The following is a 19,593-nucleotide window of genomic DNA, read 5'->3' on the forward strand; positions in this document are numbered from 1 at the left end:
AGCGTTAAGGGGTTTCAGTGAGGTTTGTCAACTTCGCAGACAGCTGTGGTTGGGTGCAGTCCGGAGGCCACATCGTTGGGACGCCACTGGGCGAGCGGATCCTCTACTTACTTAAGGAAGATCCACAGAAGGACTGCAAGTACCAGCATGCACCTGTCTGAATCTACAACGCGATTTGCAGTATTCCTTTAAGAACTAAGGAGGAGCCCCAAGCAAAATGGTAGGAGTGGCCACGAGAACATCTAAATGGCCACCAGGTGCGAGGCTCCAAACATCGTAACAGGCACTGATGAAAGCTGAACCGCTGAAACGCGTCTGCCAAATGTTACATTCAGCGTTGTAACCTACCTTGGAATAAATCCTCTTTATGCGTCCTGGCTGTGTCAGACCCTTCTTCTTTCTGCTTGGAGTGGGGATTTGGACTTCATGTTTGGCCGGTATTGCAGGCACCGGCCTTCTGACACGCCCTCTCGATCTGGCTGCACCGCGTTAGCCAGCAATTTGAATGGACTTTGTGTATGCAAAACGCGGCGCCCCCTCGCGCAGGCTGAAGCACCACAGGGTGAAAGCAACACTGCGTGGGGAGAGAGGAGCAGCATTGACTGCAGGGAGCGTTAAGGGGTTTCAGTGAGGTTTGTCAACTTCGCAGACAGCTGTGGTTGGGTGCAGTCCGGAGGCCACATCGTTGGGACGCCACTGGGCGAGCGGATCCTCTACTTACTTAAGGAAGATCCACAGAAGGACTGCAAGTACCAGCATGCACCTGTCTGAATCTACAACGCGATTTGCAGTATTCCTTTAAGAACTAAGGAGGAGCCCCAAGCAAAATGGTAGGAGTGGCCACGAGAACATCTAAATGGCCACCAGGTGCGAGGCTCCAAACATCGTAACAGGCACTGATGAAAGCTGAACCGCTGAAACGCGTCTGCCAAATGTTACATTCAGCGTTGTAACCTACCTTGGAATAAATCCTCTTTATGCGTCCTGGCTGTGTCAGACCCTTCTTCTTTCTGCTTGGAGTGGGGATTTGGACTTCATGTTTGGCCGGTATTGCAGGCACCGTCCTTCTGACACGCCCTCTCGATCTGGCTGCACCGCGTTAGCCAGCAATTTGAATGGACTTTGTGTATGCAAAACGCGGCGCCCCCTCGCGCAGGCTGAAGCACCACAGGGTGAAAGCAACACTGCGTGGGGAGAGAGGAGCAGCATTGACTGCAGGGAGCGTTAAGGGGTTTCAGTGAGGTTTGTCAACTTCGCAGACAGCTGTGGTTGGGTGCAGTCCGGAGGCCACATCGTTGGGACGCCACTGGGCGAGCGGATCCTCTACTTACTTAAGGAAGATCCACAGAAGGACTGCAAGTACCAGCATGCACCTGTCTGAATCTACAACGCGATTTGCAGTATTCCTTTAAGAACTAAGGAGGAGCCCCAAGCAAAATGGTAGGAGTGGCCACGAGAACATCTAAATGGCCACCAGGTGCGAGGCTCCAAACATCGTAACAGGCACTGATGAAAGCTGAACCGCTGAAACGCGTCTGCCAAATGTTACATTCAGCGTTGTAACCTACCTTGGAATAAATCCTCTTTATGCGTCCTGGCTGTGTCAGACCCTTCTTCTTTCTGCTTGGAGTGGGGATTTGGACTTCATGTTTGGCCGGTATTGCAGGCACCGGCCTTCTGACACGCCCTCTCGATCTGGCTGCACCGCGTTAGCCAGCAATTTGAATGGACTTTGTGTATGCAAAACGCGGCGCCCCCTCGCGCAGGCTGAAGCACCACAGGGTGAAAGCAACACTGCGTGGGGAAAGAGGAGCAGCATTGACTGCAGGGAGCGTTAAGGGGTTTCAGTGAGGTTTGTCAACTTCGCAGACAGCTGTGGTTGGGTGCAGTCCGGAGGCCACATCGTTGGGACGCCACTGGGCGAGCGGATCCTCTACTTACTTAAGGAAGATCCACAGAAGGACTGCAAGTACCAGCATGCACCTGTCTGAATCTACAACGCGATTTTCAGTATTCCTTTAAGAACTAAGGAGAAGCCACAAGCAAAATGGTAGGAGTGGCCACGAGAACATCTAAATGGCCACCAGGTGCAAGGCTCCAAACATCGTAACAGGCACTGATGAAAGCTGAACCGCTGAAACGCGTCTGCCAAATGTTACATTCAGCGTTGTAACCTACCTTGGAATAAATCCTCTTTATGCGTCCTGGCTGTGTCAGACCCTTCTTCTTTCTGCTTGGAGTGGGGATTTGGACTTCATGTTTGGCCGGTATTGCAGGCACCGGCCTTCTGACACGCCCTCTCGATCTGGCTGCACCGCGTCAGCCAGCAATTTGAATGGACTTTGTGTATGCAAAACGCGGCGCCCCCTCGCGCAGGCTGAAGCACCACAGGGTGAAAGCAACACTGCGTGGGGAAAGAGGAGCAGCATTGACTGCAGGGAGCGTTAAGGGGTTTCAGTGAGGTTGTCAACTTCGCAGACAGCTGTGGTTGGGTGCAGTCCGGAGGCCACATCGTTGGGACGCCACTGGGCGAGCGGATCCTCTACTTACTTAAGGAAGATCCACAGAAGGACTGCAAGTACCAGCATGCACCTGTCTGAATCTACAACGCGATTTGCAGTATTCCTTTAAGAACTAAGGAGAAGCCCCAAGCAAAATGGTAGGAGTGGCCACGAGAACATCTAAATGGCCACCAGGTGCAAGGCTCCAAACATCGTAACAGGCACTGATGAAAGCTGAACCGCTGAAACGCGTCTGCCAAATGTTACATTCAGCGTTGTAACCTACCTTGGAATAAATCCTCTTTATGCGTCCTGGCTGTGTCAGACCCTTCTTCTTTCTGCTTGGAGTGGGGATTTGGACTTCATGTTTGGCCGGTATTGCAGGCACCGGCCTTCTGACACGCCCTCTCGATCTGGCTGCACCGCGTCAGCCAGCAATTTGAATGGACTTTGTGTATGCAAAACGCGGCGCCCCCTCGCGCAGGCTGAAGCACCACAGGGTAAAAGCAACACTGCGTGGGGAGAGAGGAGCAGCATTGACTGCAGGGAGCGTTAAGGGGTTTCAGTGAGGTTTGTCAACTTCGCAGACAGCTGTGGTTGGGTGCAGTCCGGAGGCCACATCGTTGGGATGCCACTGGGCGAGCGGATCCTCTACTTACTTAAGGAAGATCCACAGAAGGACTGCAAGTACCAGCATGCACCTGTCTGAATCTACAACGCGATTTGCAGTATTCCTTTAAGAACTAAGGAGGAGCCCCAAGCAAAATGGTAGGAGTGGCCACGAGAACATCTAAATGGCCACCAGGTGCGAGGCTCCAAACATCGTAACAGGCACTGATGAAAGCTGAACCGCTGAAACGCGTCTGCCAAATGTTACATTCAGCGTTGTAACCTACCTTGGAATAAATCCTCTTTATGCGTCCTGGCTGTGTCAGACCCTTCTTCTTTCTGCTTGGAGTGGGGATTTGGACTTCATGTTTGGCCGGTATTGCAGGCACCGGCCTTCTGAAACGCCCTCTCGATCTGGCTGCACCACGTTAGCCAGCAATTTGAATGGACTTTGTGTATGCAAAATGCGGCGCCCCCTCGCGCAGGCTGAAGCACCACAGGGTGAAAGCAACACTGCGTGGGGAGAGAGGAGCAGCATTGACTGCAGGGAGCGTTAAGGGGTTTCAGTGAGGTTTGTCAACTTCGCAGACAGCTGTGGTTGGGTGCAGTCCGGAGGCCACATCGTTGGGACGCCACTGGGCGAGCGGATCCTCTACTTACTTAAGGAAGATCCACAGAAGGACTGCAAGTACCAGCATGCACCTGTCTGAATCTACAACGCGATTTGCAGTATTCCTTTAAGAACTAAGGAGGAGCCCCAAGCAAAATGGTAGGAGTGGCCACGAGAACATCTAAATGGCCACCAGGTGCGAGGCTCCAAACATCGTAACAGGCACTGATGAAAGCTGAACCGCTGAAACGCGTCTGCCAAATGTTACATTCAGCGTTGTAACCTACCTTGGAATAAATCCTCTTTATGCGTCCTGGCTGTGTCAGACCCTTCTTCTTTCTGCTTGGAGTGGGGATTTGGACTTCATGTTTGGCCGGTATTGCAGGCACCGGCCTTCTGACACGCCCTCTCGATCTGGCTGCACCGCGTCAGCCAGCAATTTGAATGGACTTTGTGTATGCAAAACGCGGCGCCCCCTCGCGCAGGCTGAAGCACCACAGGGTGAAAGCAACACTGCGTGGGGAAAGAGGAGCAGCATTGACTGCAGGGAGCGTTAAGGGGTTTCAGTGAGGTTTGTCAACTTCGCAGACAGCTGTGGTTGGGTGCAGTCCGGAGGCCACATCGTTGGGACGCCACTGGGCGAGCGGATCCTCTACTTACTTAAGGAAGATCCACAGAAGGACTGCAAGTACCAGCATGCACCTGTCTGAATCTACAACGCGATTTGCAGTATTCCTTTAAGAACTAAGGAGAAGCCCCAAGCAAAATGGTAGGAGTGGCCACGAGAACATCTAAATGGCCACCAGGTGCAAGGCTCCAAACATCGTAACAGGCACTGATGAAAGCTGAACCGCTGAAACGCGTCTGCCAAATGTTACATTCAGCGTTGTAACCTACCTTGGAATAAATCCTCTTTATGCGTCCTGGCTGTGTCAGACCCTTCTTCTTTCTGCTTGGAGTGGGGATTTGGACTTCATGTTTGGCCGGTATTGCAGGCACCGGCCTTCTGACACGCCCTCTCGATCTGGCTGCACCGCGTCAGCCAGCAATTTGAATGGACTTTGTGTATGCAAAACGCGGCGCCCCCTCGCGCAGGCTGAAGCACCACAGGGTAAAAGCAACACTGCGTGGGGAGAGAGGAGCAGCATTGACTGCAGGGAGCGTTAAGGGGTTTCAGTGAGGTTTGTCAACTTCGCAGACAGCTGTGGTTGGGTGCAGTCCGGAGGCCACATCGTTGGGATGCCACTGGGCGAGCGGATCCTCTACTTACTTAAGGAAGATCCACAGAAGGACTGCAAGTACCAGCATGCACCTGTCTGAATCTACAACGCGATTTGCAGTATTCCTTTAAGAACTAAGGAGGAGCCCCAAGCAAAATGGTAGGAGTGGCCACGAGAACATCTAAATGGCCACCAGGTGCGAGGCTCCAAACATCGTAACAGGCACTGATGAAAGCTGAACCGCTGAAACGCGTCTGCCAAATGTTACATTCAGCGTTGTAACCTACCTTGGAATAAATCCTCTTTATGCGTCCTGGCTGTGTCAGACCCTTCTTCTTTCTGCTTGGAGTGGGGATTTGGACTTCATGTTTGGCCGGTATTGCAGGCACCGGCCTTCTGACACGCCCTCTCGATCTGGCTGCACCGCGTTAGCCAGCAATTTGAATGGACTTTGTGTATGCAAAACGCGGCGCCCCCTCGCGCAGGCTGAAGCACCACAGGGTGAAAGCAACACTGCGTGGGGAGAGAGGAGCAGCATTGACTGCAGGGAGCGTTAAGGGGTTTCAGTGAGGTTTGTCAACTTCGCAGACAGCTGTGGTTGGGTGCAGTCCGGAGGCCACATCGTTGGGACGCCACTGGGCGAGCGGATCCTCTACTTACTTAAGGAAGATCCACAGAAGGACTGCAAGTACCAGCATGCACCTGTCTGAATCTACAACGCGATTTGCAGTATTCCTTTAAGAACTAAGGAGGAGCCCCAAGCAAAATGGTAGGAGTGGCCACGAGAACATCTAAATGGCCACCAGGTGCGAGGCTCCAAACATCGTAACAGGCACTGATGAAAGCTGAACCGCTGAAACGCGTCTGCCAAATGTTACATTCAGAGTTGTAACCTACCTTGGAATAAATCCTCTTTATGCGTCCTGGCTGTGTCAGACCCTTCTTCTTTCTGCTTGGAGTGGGGATTTGGACTTCATATATATATATATATATATATATATATATATATATATATATATATATTACCTACTGGCGGTCGCCAGTAGGTAGTTATAGTTAGGACCACGTTTCCATAGGAAATCCGCAACATTCTATTTTGAATAACTTTGGCGCCGGTCGACGAATCCTCGCAAATTTTTCAAAATTGGTGGGGCACTACGCTCCGCTCCTACCCTGAAAGTCTCGGGGGGATTCGTCAAGCGGGGGCTGAGATAAAAGGGGGGTCCCAAAACGCGTTTTTCCCATGCATTTTTCCATAGGACCTTTGGACAGGGCTACAGCCCGAACGGCTGAACAGAATTACTTGAAATTTGGCAGAGAGGTAGTCCTCAGGTCAAGGATGTGCCTTTTGTAGGTTTGGTGTAAATCTGTTCAGTAGATTCTGAGAAAATAGCCTTTAAATCAATATATATATCTGAGCCAGCTTACGGTGCGCTTACGGTAAGCTTACCGTACGCGTACGGTGGCGTGCGCGAGCGCGATTCTGATTGGCTCTTAGATCTTAGTAAACATTCGAATCGGTCGAAACCAGGAAGTGGCGGCCGCCATTTCGTGTGTTTCACTCAGAAAAAAAAGAGTGATATCTTGAAAAGGGGGCAAGGAGGAGAGTTACAGACCCCCTAACATTTGTAAGGGGGTCAAAGAAGGACAGAAAAGTACAAAGAAAACATTTATTGATTTTAAAAAAAATCACGGGGTACGCGTACGGTAAGCTCAACGTACGCGTACGGTAGAAAAAAAATAAAATAAAAGAAATGAAATGCAGATTTAAGTGTTTAGATATTAGGGGGCTCTAAAAAGAGCCGTTGTGTTTATGAAGTGATTTTTTAGTGGTACCTACAAGTAAGTACCGATGCAGAGTCTAAGGTTCAAAAGGAAGACTCTGTTCCCTTCATCATTGAAGTGCACACCATCTCCTCTATAAATGTCTTGCATGTCGTAACGCAAGTTGTTGTGGTAAATGGAACCCATACCATAGTCACGGAGGAAAGCAGAAACAGATTTGTTGACGTGCTTTCTTGCTTTGTCAATCTGCGGACAGAAATGATTGGACCAGTTCCATTTTTGCCTTTGGCATATGTTAGAAAACACAAAGGCAGTTTTAGGGAAAAATGAAAACAGTTGTGCAAAGGTGTCCTTCATAAGCATTTCCAGACCTACCCCAGTCAAAGTGCCTAGGTCATTGCCACCACAGTGCACTATTATGAGGTCAGGGTGTTGGATTTGCATGAAGGATTTCACCAATGGCATCAATTGGTGCCACTTTAACCCTCTCTGACCAATCCATTTAATGTCTACATTTGGCAAAGCAAGGTCTCTCACCATACCTGTTTTTTCTGCATACTTTTCACTCCAGAAGACATAGCTGTGTCCTACAATCCACACTGTGAACATCTTCCAAGGAGATCGGGGTGCACTCAGGAGGTGTATTTCAGTAGAATGGTAAAAAGAAATGAAAAACAGTTTGGAAATGGAGGCATACATATTTTTTTTTTTAAAAAAGAACTGATTGGCTGTTTCATACCATTCTACACTAAAAACTAGGCTGTATGTGTAAATTTATAGAAGCATGTTTTGTATTGGTACAGAAAAATGTGTTACCAAAGAACAGTACTATGGATTTGCTGTTAGGTTTGAAAAGTCAAGCACTCTTGCTCTGTGGAATTGAAACATTGTTTGGTGAACTTCTGACCTAACTCCACACAGCAGTGTTCCATGAGCTGTTGCTATGGTAGCAGGCAGAAGTCAAGTTGGGGGAAGGGTACTAGGCAGAAGTCAAGTTGGGGGAAGGGTACTTTTGGAAAAGGGTTGGTTTTCAACCAATAGAAATGTGTGATTACATTTGAAAGAAAAGGGGGAAGCACTGAGATTTGAAATTAACATGTATATGTGTGGAAAAAGAGAGGGAAAGTTTGCCATTATCTGGTTCTGCTGAGAGGAGAGAGGTGTAAAGAACAGAGATCCTGGCTCTGATAATCTGCTGTTTGAGTGCCACATTTCTTTCACAGCTAACTAATTTTAAAGGTGAGTTTAGAGTTTGAGAGGGGATGTATATGGTAAATTAAGAAATGAATAATAGAAATGCAATTCTTTTTGTTGAAGTTGTGTTTATTATTTTCTGTTTTGGGAGAAATTTAAATGTGAGGAACATGTAAAATAATATGGACTATGTTTTCACGATAAATTAAGGTGTACTGGTATAAATAAAGAATACTTTAAGGGTTTGAGGTTGGACTCAGTAATGCAAATACATACAGCATCAGTAAGGCTGGTTGCCCTTGCTGGAGTGTAGGCAGTCACCCAGGTTACAAATGGTGCTGGTCTGAAAAAGCAGTTTGGACATGTGCTTTTTTAAGAATCTGAAAAGTGGATTCATAATGTGTCAGTCTGTAAAAGTGATTATCACTTGCCAAAAAAAAGAGTAGTAAGTGTGCTTTCAAATTGGCAAAGAAATTTCGTTTTGTGACTAATGTGAAAACATGACTCTGTGTGCAAATAGGAATTACAGGCAGAGATTTATTGCGTATTGCTCTGGTGATTTCACAGTTGCATTAGATGGAAAGGGGGAGCCATTTTTTGGTGCAGAAGCAGACTCTTAGCACACACCCAGCTGCTTACCATGTGGAATCATGCACAGTATTCACAAGCGAGTGGGGTTTGAGGTTTCAGTCAGTAATGCAAATACATTCAGCATCACTAAGGCTGGTTGCCCTTGCTGGAGTGTAGGCAGTCACCCAGGTTACAAATGGTGCTGGTCTGAAAAAGCAGTTTGGACATGTGCTTTTTAAAAAATCTTAAAAGTGGATTCATAATGTGTCAGTCTGTAAAAGTGATTATCACTTGCCAAAAAAAAGAGTAGTAAGTGTGCTTTCAAATTGGCAAAGAAATTTCGTTTTGTGACTTATGTGAAAACATGACTCTGTGTGCAAATAGGAATTACAGGCAGAGATTTATTGCGTATTGCTCTGGTGATTTCACAGTTGCATTAGATGGAAAGGGGGAGCCATTTTTTGGTGCAGAAGCAGACTCTTAGCACACACCCAGCTGCTTACCCTGTGGAATCATGCACAGTATTCACAAGCGAGTGGGGTTTGAGGTTTCAGTCAGTAATGCAAATACATTCAGCATCACTAAGGCTGGTTGCCCTTGTTGGAGTGTAGGCAGTCACCCAGGTTACAAATGGTGCTGGTCTGAAAAAGCAGTTTGGACATGTGCTTTTTTAAGAATCTGAAAAGTGGATTCATAATGTGTCAGTCTGTAAAAGTGTTTATCACTTGCCAAAAAAAAGAGTAGTAAGTGTGCTTTCAAATTGGCAAAGAAATTTCGTTTTGTGACTAATGTGAAAACATGACTCTGTGTGCAAATAGGAATTACAGGCAGAGATTTATTGCGTATTGCTCTGGTGATTTCACAGTTGCATTAGATGGAAAGGGGGATCCATTTTTTGGTGCAGAAGCAGACTCTTAGCACACACCCAGCTGCTTACCCTGTGGAATCATGCACAGTATTCACAAGCGAGTGGGGTTTGAGGTTTCAGTCAGTAATGCAAATACATTCAGCATCACTAAGGCTGGTTGCCCTTGTTGGAGTGTAGGCAGTCACCCAGGTTACAAATGGTGCTGGTCTGAAAAAGCAGTTTGGACATGTGCTTTTTTAAGAATCTGAAAAGTGGATTCATAATGTGTCAGTCTGTAAAAGTGATTATCACTTGCCAAAAAAAAGAGTAGTAAGTGTGCTTTCAAATTGGCAAAGAAATTTCGTTTTGTGACTAATGTGAAAACATGAGTCTGTGTGCAAATAGGAATTACAGGCAGAGATTTATTGCGTATTGCTCTGGTGATTTCACAGTTGCATTAGATGGAAAGGGGGAGCCATTTTTTGGTGCAGAAGCAGACTCTTAGCACACACCCAGCTGCTTACCATGTGGAATCATGCACAGTATTCACAAGCGAGTGGGGTTTGAGGTTTCAGTCAGTAATGCAAATACATTCAGCATCACTAAGGCTGGTTGCCCTTGCTGGAGTGTAGGCAGTCACCCAGGTTACAAATGGTGCTGGTCTGAAAAAGCAGTTTGGACATGTGCTTTTTTAAGAATCTGAAAAGTGGATTCATAATGTGTCAGTCTGTAAAAGTGATTATCACTTGCCAAAAAAAAGAGTAGTAAGTGTGCTTTCAAATTGGCAAAGAAATTTCGTTTTGTGACTAATGTGAAAACATGACTCTGTGTGCAAATAGGAATTACAGGCAGAGATTTATTGCGTATTGCTCTGGTGATTTCACAGTTGCATTAGATGGAAAGGGGGAGCCATTTTTTGGTGCAGAAGCAGACTCTTAGCACACACCCAGCTGCTTACCATGTGGAATCATGCACAGTATTCACAAGCGAGTGGGGTTTGAGGTTTCAGTCAGTAATGCAAATACATTCAGCATCACTAAGGCTGGTTGCCCTTGCTGGAGTGTAGGCAGTCACCCAGGTTACAAATGGTGCTGGTCTGAAAAAGCAGTTTGGACATGTGCTTTTTAAAAAATCTTAAAAGTGGATTCATAATGTGTCAGTCTGTAAAAGTGATTATCACTTGCCAAAAAAAAGAGTAGTAAGTGTGCTTTCAAATTGGCAAAGAAATTTCGTTTTGTGACTTATGTGAAAACATGACTCTGTGTGCAAATAGGAATTACAGGCAGAGATTTATTGCGTATTGCTCTGGTGATTTCACAGTTGCATTAGATGGAAAGGGGGAGCCATTTTTTGGTGCAGAAGCAGACTCTTAGCACACACCCAGCTGCTTACCCTGTGGAATCATGCACAGTATTCACAAGCGAGTGGGGTTTGAGGTTTCAGTCAGTAATGCAAATACATTCAGCATCACTAAGGCTGGTTGCCCTTGTTGGAGTGTAGGCAGTCACCCAGGTTACAAATGGTGCTGGTCTGAAAAAGCAGTTTGGACATGTGCTTTTTTAAGAATCTGAAAAGTGGATTCATAATGTGTCAGTCTGTAAAAGTGATTATCACTTGCCAAAGAAAAGAGTAGTAAGTGTGCTTTCAAATTGGCAAAGAAATTTCGTTTTGTGACTAATGTGAAAACATGAGTCTGTGTGCAAATAGGAATTACAGGCAGAGATTTATTGCGTATTGCTCTGGGGATTTCACAGTTGCATTAGATGGAAAAGGGAGCCATTTTTTGGTGCAGAAGCAGACTCTTAGCACACACCCAGCTGCTTACCCTGTGGAATCATGCACAGTATTCACAAGCGAGTGGGGTTTGAGGTTTCAGTCAGTAATGCAAATACATTCAGCATCACTAAGGCTGGTTGCCCTTGTTGGAGTGTAGGCAGTCACCCAGGTTACAAATGGTGCTGGTCTGAAAAAGCAGTTTGGACATGTGCTTTTTTAAGAATCTGAAAAGTGGATTCATAATGTGTCAGTCTGTAAAAGTGTTTATCACTTGCCAAAAAAAAGAGTAGTAAGTGTGCTTTCAAATTGGCAAAGAAATTTCGTTTTGTGACTAATGTGAAAACATGACTCTGTGTGCAAATAGGAATTACAGGCAGAGATTTATTGCGTATTGCTCTGGTGATTTCACAGTTGCATTAGATGGAAAGGGGGATCCATTTTTTGGTGCAGAAGCAGACTCTTAGCACACACCCAGCTGCTTACCCTGTGGAATCATGCACAGTATTCACAAGCGAGTGGGGTTTGAGGTTTCAGTCAGTAATGCAAATACATTCAGCATCACTAAGGCTGGTTGCCCTTGTTGGAGTGTAGGCAGTCACCCAGGTTACAAATGGTGCTGGTCTGAAAAAGCAGTTTGGACATGTGCTTTTTTAAGAATCTGAAAAGTGGATTCATAATGTGTCAGTCTGTAAAAGTGATTATCACTTGCCAAAAAAAAGAGTAGTAAGTGTGCTTTCAAATTGGCAAAGAAATTTCGTTTTGTGACTAATGTGAAAACATGAGTCTGTGTGCAAATAGGAATTACAGGCAGAGATTTATTGCGTATTGCTCTGGTGATTTCACAGTTGCATTAGATGGAAAGGGGGAGCCATTTTTTGGTGCAGAAGCAGACTCTTAGCACACACCCAGCTGCTTACCATGTGGAATCATGCACAGTATTCACAAGCGAGTGGGGTTTGAGGTTTCAGTCAGTAATGCAAATACATTCAGCATCACTAAGGCTGGTTGCCCTTGCTGGAGTGTAGGCAGTCACCCAGGTTATACATGGTGCTGGTCTGAAAAAGCAGTTTGGACATGTGCTTTTTTAAGAATCTGAAAAGTGGATTCATAATGTGTCAGTCTGTAAAAGTGTTTATCACTTGCCAAAAAAAAAGAGTATTAAGTGTGCTTTCAAATTGGCAAAGAAATTTCGTTTTGTGACTAATGTGAAAACATGACTCTGTGTGCAAATAGGAATTACAGGCAGAGATTTATTGCGTATTGCTCTGGTGATTTCACAGTTGCATTAGATGGAAAGGGGGAGCCATTTTTTGGTGCAGAAGCAGACTCTTAGCACACACCCAGCTGCTTACCCTGTGGAATCATGCACAGTATTCACAAGCGAGTGGGGTTTGAGGTTTCAGTCAGTAATGCAAATACATTCAGCATCACTAAGGCTGGTTGCCCTTGCTGGAGTGTAGGCAGTCACCCAGGTTACAAATGGTGCTGGTCTGAAAAAGCAGTTTGGACATGTGCTTTTTTAAGAATCTGAAAAGTGGATTCATAATGTGTCAGTCTGTAAAAGTGATTATCACTTGCCAAAAAAAAGAGTAGTAAGTGTGCTTTCAAATTGGCAAAGAAATTTCGTTTTGTGACTAATGTGAAAACATGACTCTGTGTGCAAATAGGAATTACAGGCAGAGATTTATTGCGTATTGCTCTGGTGATTTCACAGTTGCATTAGATGGAAAGGGGGAGCCATTTTTTGGTGCAGAAGCAGACTCTTAGCACACACCCAGCTGCTTACCCTGTGGAATCATGCACAGTATTCACAAGCGAGTGGGGTTTGAGGTTTCAGTCAGTAATGCAAATAAATTCAGCATCACTAAGGCTGGTTGCCATTGCTGGAGTGTAGGCAGTCACCCAGGTTATACATGGTGCTGGTCTGAAAAAGCAGTTTGGACATGTGCTTTTTTAAGAATCTGAAAAGTGGATTCATAATGTGTCAGTCTGTAAAAGTGTTTATCACTTGCCAAAAAAAAGAGTAGTAAGTGTGCTTTCAAATTGGCAAAGAAATTTCGTTTTGTGACTAATGTGAAAACATGACTCTGTGTGCAAATAGGAATTACAGGCAGAGATTAATTGCGTATTGCTCTGGTGATTTCACAGTTGCATTAGATGGAAAGGGGGAGCCATTTTTGGTGCAGAAGCAGACTCTTAGCACACACCCAGCTGCTTGCCCTGTGGAATCATGCACAGTATTCACAAGCGAGTGGGGTTTGAGGTTTCAGTCAGTAATGCAAATACATTCAGCATCACTAAGGCTGGTTGCCCTTGCTGGAGTGTAGGCAGTCACCCAGGTTACAAATGGTGCTGGTCTGAAAAAGCAGTTTGGACATGTGCTTTTTTAAGAATCTGAAAAGTGGATTCATAATGTGTCAGTCTGTAAAAGTGATTATCACTTGCCAAAAAAAAGAGTAGTAAGTGTGCTTTCAAATTGGCAAAGAAATTTCGTTTTCTGCCTAATTTCAAAGCATAACTCTGTGTGCACACAGGAATTGTTTTTAGATATTTAATTGGTGAAGGTGTTATTGTGATTTTAATTTATAGGAAAGGGGTTTATAGTATTTTAAGATTTCTAAAGAACATAAAAAATTTAGTAATATATTTAAATAAAATAAAGGAATTTTTTTTTAGTTTTTTTCATGTATTGCTGAAGAGCAGTGAACAAAATTTAAGATGCCTACAAAGTCCAGAGTAAAGAAAGACCACAAAAAAAACCTATATTTGAAGACAACTGGAGGACCTAAGTTAGTTGGAGATGCTCATGTTGGGAAAAAGAAAAAATCTTCTGGTAAGCAGACAAAAAATTTTCTAAAGAACATATTCAAAAAAAGGAAAAATGTACAAAATGTCTGTACTGGAAAGAATGTTTTCAATAGAAAAGGACAGGAAAAAATTGAGAATTTAGTTAATGCAAATATACCTTCTGCAACTAAAAAGATTAACTTAAACAGAAAAACAGCGTTTAAAGAGATACGTAGAAAAATGTTTCAGAGAAGAGTTATGTCCAATTTGATAAAGGATGTGAAGAAATATAAGCAAAAGGCTAAGTTTTATAAGAGAAAAAAAGAAATTGAAGCCATTGCAGCAAAGGCATTAGAATTAAAAAGGAAACTATTCATTTTAATTTTGAATAGGATGCGTACATTAGATAAAATGGTTAATGTACTGAAATCACAAAGCAAAAGGAAAAGAGTAGTGAACAGAACAAACTTTTCTAAAGTGTTTTTAGGAAAATGGATGCATAGTTCAAGTAGTGAACCTTTTTTTAATGAAGAGAGCTATTTTCAAAGTAATAGTTTGCTGCATGCAGTTGACACCAGAGGTCGTGCTTACGAAGTGAAAAATGGTTGCATAATGGAGAAAGAGATAATGGTTCCAAGAGATGAGGTACAAGTGATGGCGGATGAGGCTATGGGGAGACGTCCTAAAGCCCCAGTGTACACTTGGAATTGTAGTAGTATTTGCACTGTGCGTCAGGAATCTATTGATAAATTTCGTGAGTTTCTAAGAGAATATAGTAAAAAAAGTGTAAAACAGAAGATTAAGGTGCTTCAAAGTCTGGATCCATGCAGAGTGAGAGAGAATACTGGTTTGCAGGGTCATTCTCTGGCTTGTCTATCTAGAAAAGTGTGTAATAGTGTTTTCCATCATTTTAGGATGCTGGCTGTTCATCATACTGAAATGAGAAAGTTTGTGAGACGGTTGTATTTTGCTAAAAGTCCAGCAATAAAGTTAGATGAATTGAATAGGGCTCTGTTCCGTGGATCGGTATCAGATGTAGAGAAGGTTGTTGATGAAATTCAGTTTTGTTACTTTGGTCCTGAACAAAACAGTGCAGAAAAGGACACAGTAAATGAGGAAGAAGTGGAAGAGAATGTAGAACCCTCTGAAAGCAGGGGTTATCCCCCAAGGTCTCAGAATACGTAATATACCAGGACTCTTCGTACAAATACGTCGTTTTCTAGAGAGGTGGTCATTAATAGCAAATAGGTGCTCTCGGGACCTTATGATCCTAATTATAGAAACAGCGAAAGAACTAGTCCAGACTCTCATGGCAGAAATCTCAGAACTAGAGACGAAAATTAGAAACAACCAGGCCATTGAGGAGGCGCAAAAAAAGCTAGAAGAAGTAGAAAAGGAAATGCACTCCTATACAGACTACTTGCTCAAAAGAAAAACAGACAAATTAAGGAAAGACATTCAGTTCTTCAGCCAAGAAAAGGTATATCCTTACTTGGCTGAACACTATTACCAGACCGAATCAATAGGAGACATTCAAGAACAATCGAATTATTCTAGACCCTCTAAGAAAGTCAGAACATTCTCAGATACAACAGACTCTGATAATGAAACATATAATCAGTTTTCTGATCAAGATCAAGCAAGGAATGCCACAGGAACATATAGAACCCCACGTCCTTTTTTATCCAGGCGTGGCAACCAACGTTCACGATGGAGAACCAGATTCCAACCCAGGTTCAGGGGCACATACCAACAAGTAGAGAATCAGCAATACCCTCCACCTCAAACGTATCCACCACCACCCAATTATCAACAAGCTCCCAACACCTATCCCAACCAGGACAAATATCTGGTCACGAGACATGCACAGTATTGGCGAGACTAGAGGAAATTCCCATTTTCAATCTGAGTCACCATCTGCTAGACCAAGCTACTGAATCCCTACTAACGAAAGGCCTTTCGTTTGTCCCCCATGCTAATATAAACAAGTTTGAAATCTTTAAAGACCTAATGGTCTTCTTTAGAAAAATCAGACTCCAAGACTTTTTTCTTGGTCGGGAAGATACAACACCCACAGACAATAAGTCAGGTCTGAGACTCCCATCCACCTTTTTGCCTACCTTGGACCAAGTAGCGCCAGAAATATCCACATTTGAACACGTGGTTTTCAACAAACTTTTAGGAGCAACACGACACATACCCAAACCAACATATAATATATCTCGAGAAGAACATCAGGCACTACAATCTTTGAGTACCAACAAAGAATTAACCATCAAAAGTTGCGACAAAGGTGGTGGAATAGTCATACTTGACAGGGACAAATATATCACACAGATGAATACCATGCTATCCAATCCACTCCATTATGCTCTTATAACCAAAGACCCCACCAAGAGAGTACAAAAATCTATACTCTCTATAACCAATAAAGCATTAGAAGAAGATTGGATCTGTGACAAAGAATGGGAATTCCTGAATGTGAAAGAACCTAAAATGGCCGCCATTTATGGAGTCCCAAAAATCCACAAGGACATCCACAACCCACCTTATAGACCAATAGTAACGACGATTGGTTCAGTAACAGAACCCTTGTCTAAATATGTAGACTCCCTCCTAAGAATCCATGTCCCACGGATTCCATCTTACATCAGAGATACTCGGGACATGATTAACAAAGTAGAGAACCTACACTTCAATACCCACAGACACACCATGGTCACCATGGATATTGAAGCCCTCTATTCAAATATCCCCCAAGATGGGGCCATGGAGGCAGTCAACTGGTTCATGAACGCTTATGACATAGAGTGCCCCCGTACCTTTGTTCTGGAGTGTCTCCAGATTGTACTCACTGAAAACACCTTCGAGTTCAATGGAACACTCTACAAGCAGACTAAAGGCGTCAGCATGGGGGCATCTTGCGCCCCCACAGTGGCGAATATATATATGGCACTATACGAGAAACGCTATATCTACAATGACATTGCCCCATATAGTGAATCCATATTTTCGTGGTCCAGATACATAGACGACGTTTTCTTCATCTGGCGAGATGACACCACAGACGTCATGGACTTTGTATCCTGGTTGAATTTATGTGACAATAACATCGTCTTCACAGCAAACACCAGTCGCCATCAACTAGAATTTCTTGACATCCTCATCCAAAACAGAGATAACCACCTTGAAGTAGACCTCTACACCAAACCCACAGCACGCAATACCCTACTTCATTTCGACAGTTATCACCCCCATTCTCAAAAGACCAGCATTCCCTTCAGTCAATTCCTACGCCTCCGTAGGAACTGTACTAGTCTACAAGATTATGATATTCAAGCAGAACCCATGAAAACCAAGTTTGTGGCACGTGGTTACCCGAAACGGTTAGTACGGGACTCGTACAAAAGAGCCAGATATTTTGACAGACAACATCTGTTAACCCCACAACCCAAACCCACTAATTCAAGGATAGTCTTTGTCACAAGGCACTCCACCATGAATGGCAAGATTCGACACATTATCAATTCCAACTGGCATATCCTCAATGCCACCAAATCAAAAGAAAATGCCATTCCAAAACCCCTATATGCGTATAGGAAGAACAAGAACTTAAAAGATCTAGTAGTCCGCTCCCGAATGACAAATGTCACTAAACCTTTGATTCAGAGATCCCTTACAGGCCTAACTAAACCTGTGGGCAACTACAAATGCACATCATGTATGGCATGCCAGTTTGCAATAGAAACATCCACATTCATTTTCAACAAAGTCAATTTACAGCTGAAAACTCTTACCAACTGCAAAACCACCAACATCATTTACTTACTTCTGTGCCCTTGCAACAAGGGATATGTGGGTGAGACGGCACGATCAATGGCCACCCGGCTTACTGAACACAGGTCGGCCATTCGCACACACAAGATTCAAGCACCTCTTGTCAGACATTATATGGAAGCACAACACAATGAAAACCAAATCAGATGGCTGATTTTGGAAAAAATCAACACCAACAAAGGTATTGCCAGCACAAATATACGTAAATGTAGAGAGGTCTACTGGATTTTTTCCCTTAATACGTATCAGAAGGGAATGAATAATGATATCCCATGGGACCAAGTACTGAAATATAACACCTAACCTGATTCATTGCCCAACACCATTCAGCCACCCATGTAGTAGAATCACACAGGCATACTATAATAAGAAACCACCGTGTCGTTTGTAACTATGTAATGTTGATAACATCTGAACGGGTTGAGTCCATATCTCTAGATTATCTAGAACCAACTACACCAATCCTGTCATTTTTAAATTAGGCTACGCTGACCACGTTTGGCCATGTTGAGTTCCCTTTTTGGAATAACCAAGCATTCATTACATCTAAGCCTGTCTCTTCGTTGGATTCCCTTTAACATAATGTGAAGTTGATAACATTAGGTACTGTTAAGTCAATTAGTTTAGCACAAATCCAAATTAATTACACCAGCCCCACCATAACCTATTTGTATCAATGAGGCACCTCATTTCCTCACCACGATACAATACACCTTTAGACACCCATTTCAAGATGGCTGTCAACTATAGACACTTTTCTCTATTTTACATATCTATGGCCCCTTTACATAATGATAATCAAGATAAATTCATTTTCGTCAGTTGGATTGCCCGCTTACACTATATATAAAAAACACCGCGATCTATTGTTTATAGATCCCCCACCCCTGACGAACATACCCACCATCTCCACTCCAAGATGGCGGTCATGTTTTCCATACATTTGTCAAGGATCACGTATCCTTTTGCCGGATTCCACATCGCAATTCATTTCCGGGTTTCTCGGAAACGATTCAAATCAAACCCGCCAGCACATAAATAGAATCAGCTCCGCCGATAAGATCGTGTTTGCTTCACCCAGCCAGCCCGACGGCAGACGAGTGCGAGATGTATTGGAACACTGACAAAACATCTTGGGCCCCTAAAACACGTAAGTCTAGACCTTTAACTACACATGAGCCACATTACACCCTGTCTGCGTAGCCTCGTTAGTAACATCAGTACTTCTCTTTCGTCAACCCTCCCCCCCGTGACCGGTAATTTTTTCTCTGCATCCTTAGGGACCCTGCCGGCTGGTAGAGGATCCGCCTATTTCCGCTGCCTGTATACACCATGGGTAAGCCCTACACCACCATATATGGGTCAATATCTTAAAGTGTAGTTAGATTAAATAGATCTAAACTCCACACTTTTCTCTTTTAGCACTGTTAAAACATTTGTAACATGCCAGCACTACATTACCGCATTAAGAATAAAAGGAAGTGTCCTGTATTCCTGATCTCTGTTTGGGTAACTATTTTTATATTATCATCAACCTATAACCACCTACCATGTCGGTATAAATATTTGTTCCCACTCTATCCTCAAGTAACCATCATGCCTTCTTTTCGTAGAAGCAGTAGCTATCCCCATTTTGGATTTCACTCCAGCGATTTATCGTCAATATAGAAGGTTTAACCCAAACCCTCACTATTTTATATAAGGTAACCCGTTATGCCCACTTGAGTAAATTTTCCATCTAACAGATTTACCCCACATATGGCTCATTTCATTATTTCATTCATTCAGGGCATCCCGTTTTATTATCCTGACATCCTCATCCGGTTACGAATTGTCAACAATTCCACTTCTTAGGTG

At 44.0% G+C, this 19,593-nt stretch overlaps 1 protein-coding gene across 1 annotated transcript in view; it reads left to right on the top strand.

The window, feature by feature from the left end:
• The window catches only part of LOC146833112 (complement C3-like), a 1,368,049-nt gene that overhangs the window by 234,279 nt on the left and 1,114,177 nt on the right, over positions 1-19,593 (top strand). The window lies entirely within an intron of this gene.

This window comes from Triturus cristatus, chromosome 4_2, assembly GCF_964204655.1.
Source record: "Triturus cristatus chromosome 4_2, aTriCri1.1, whole genome shotgun sequence".
Classification (NCBI taxonomy): Eukaryota; Metazoa; Chordata; class Amphibia; order Caudata; family Salamandridae; genus Triturus; species Triturus cristatus.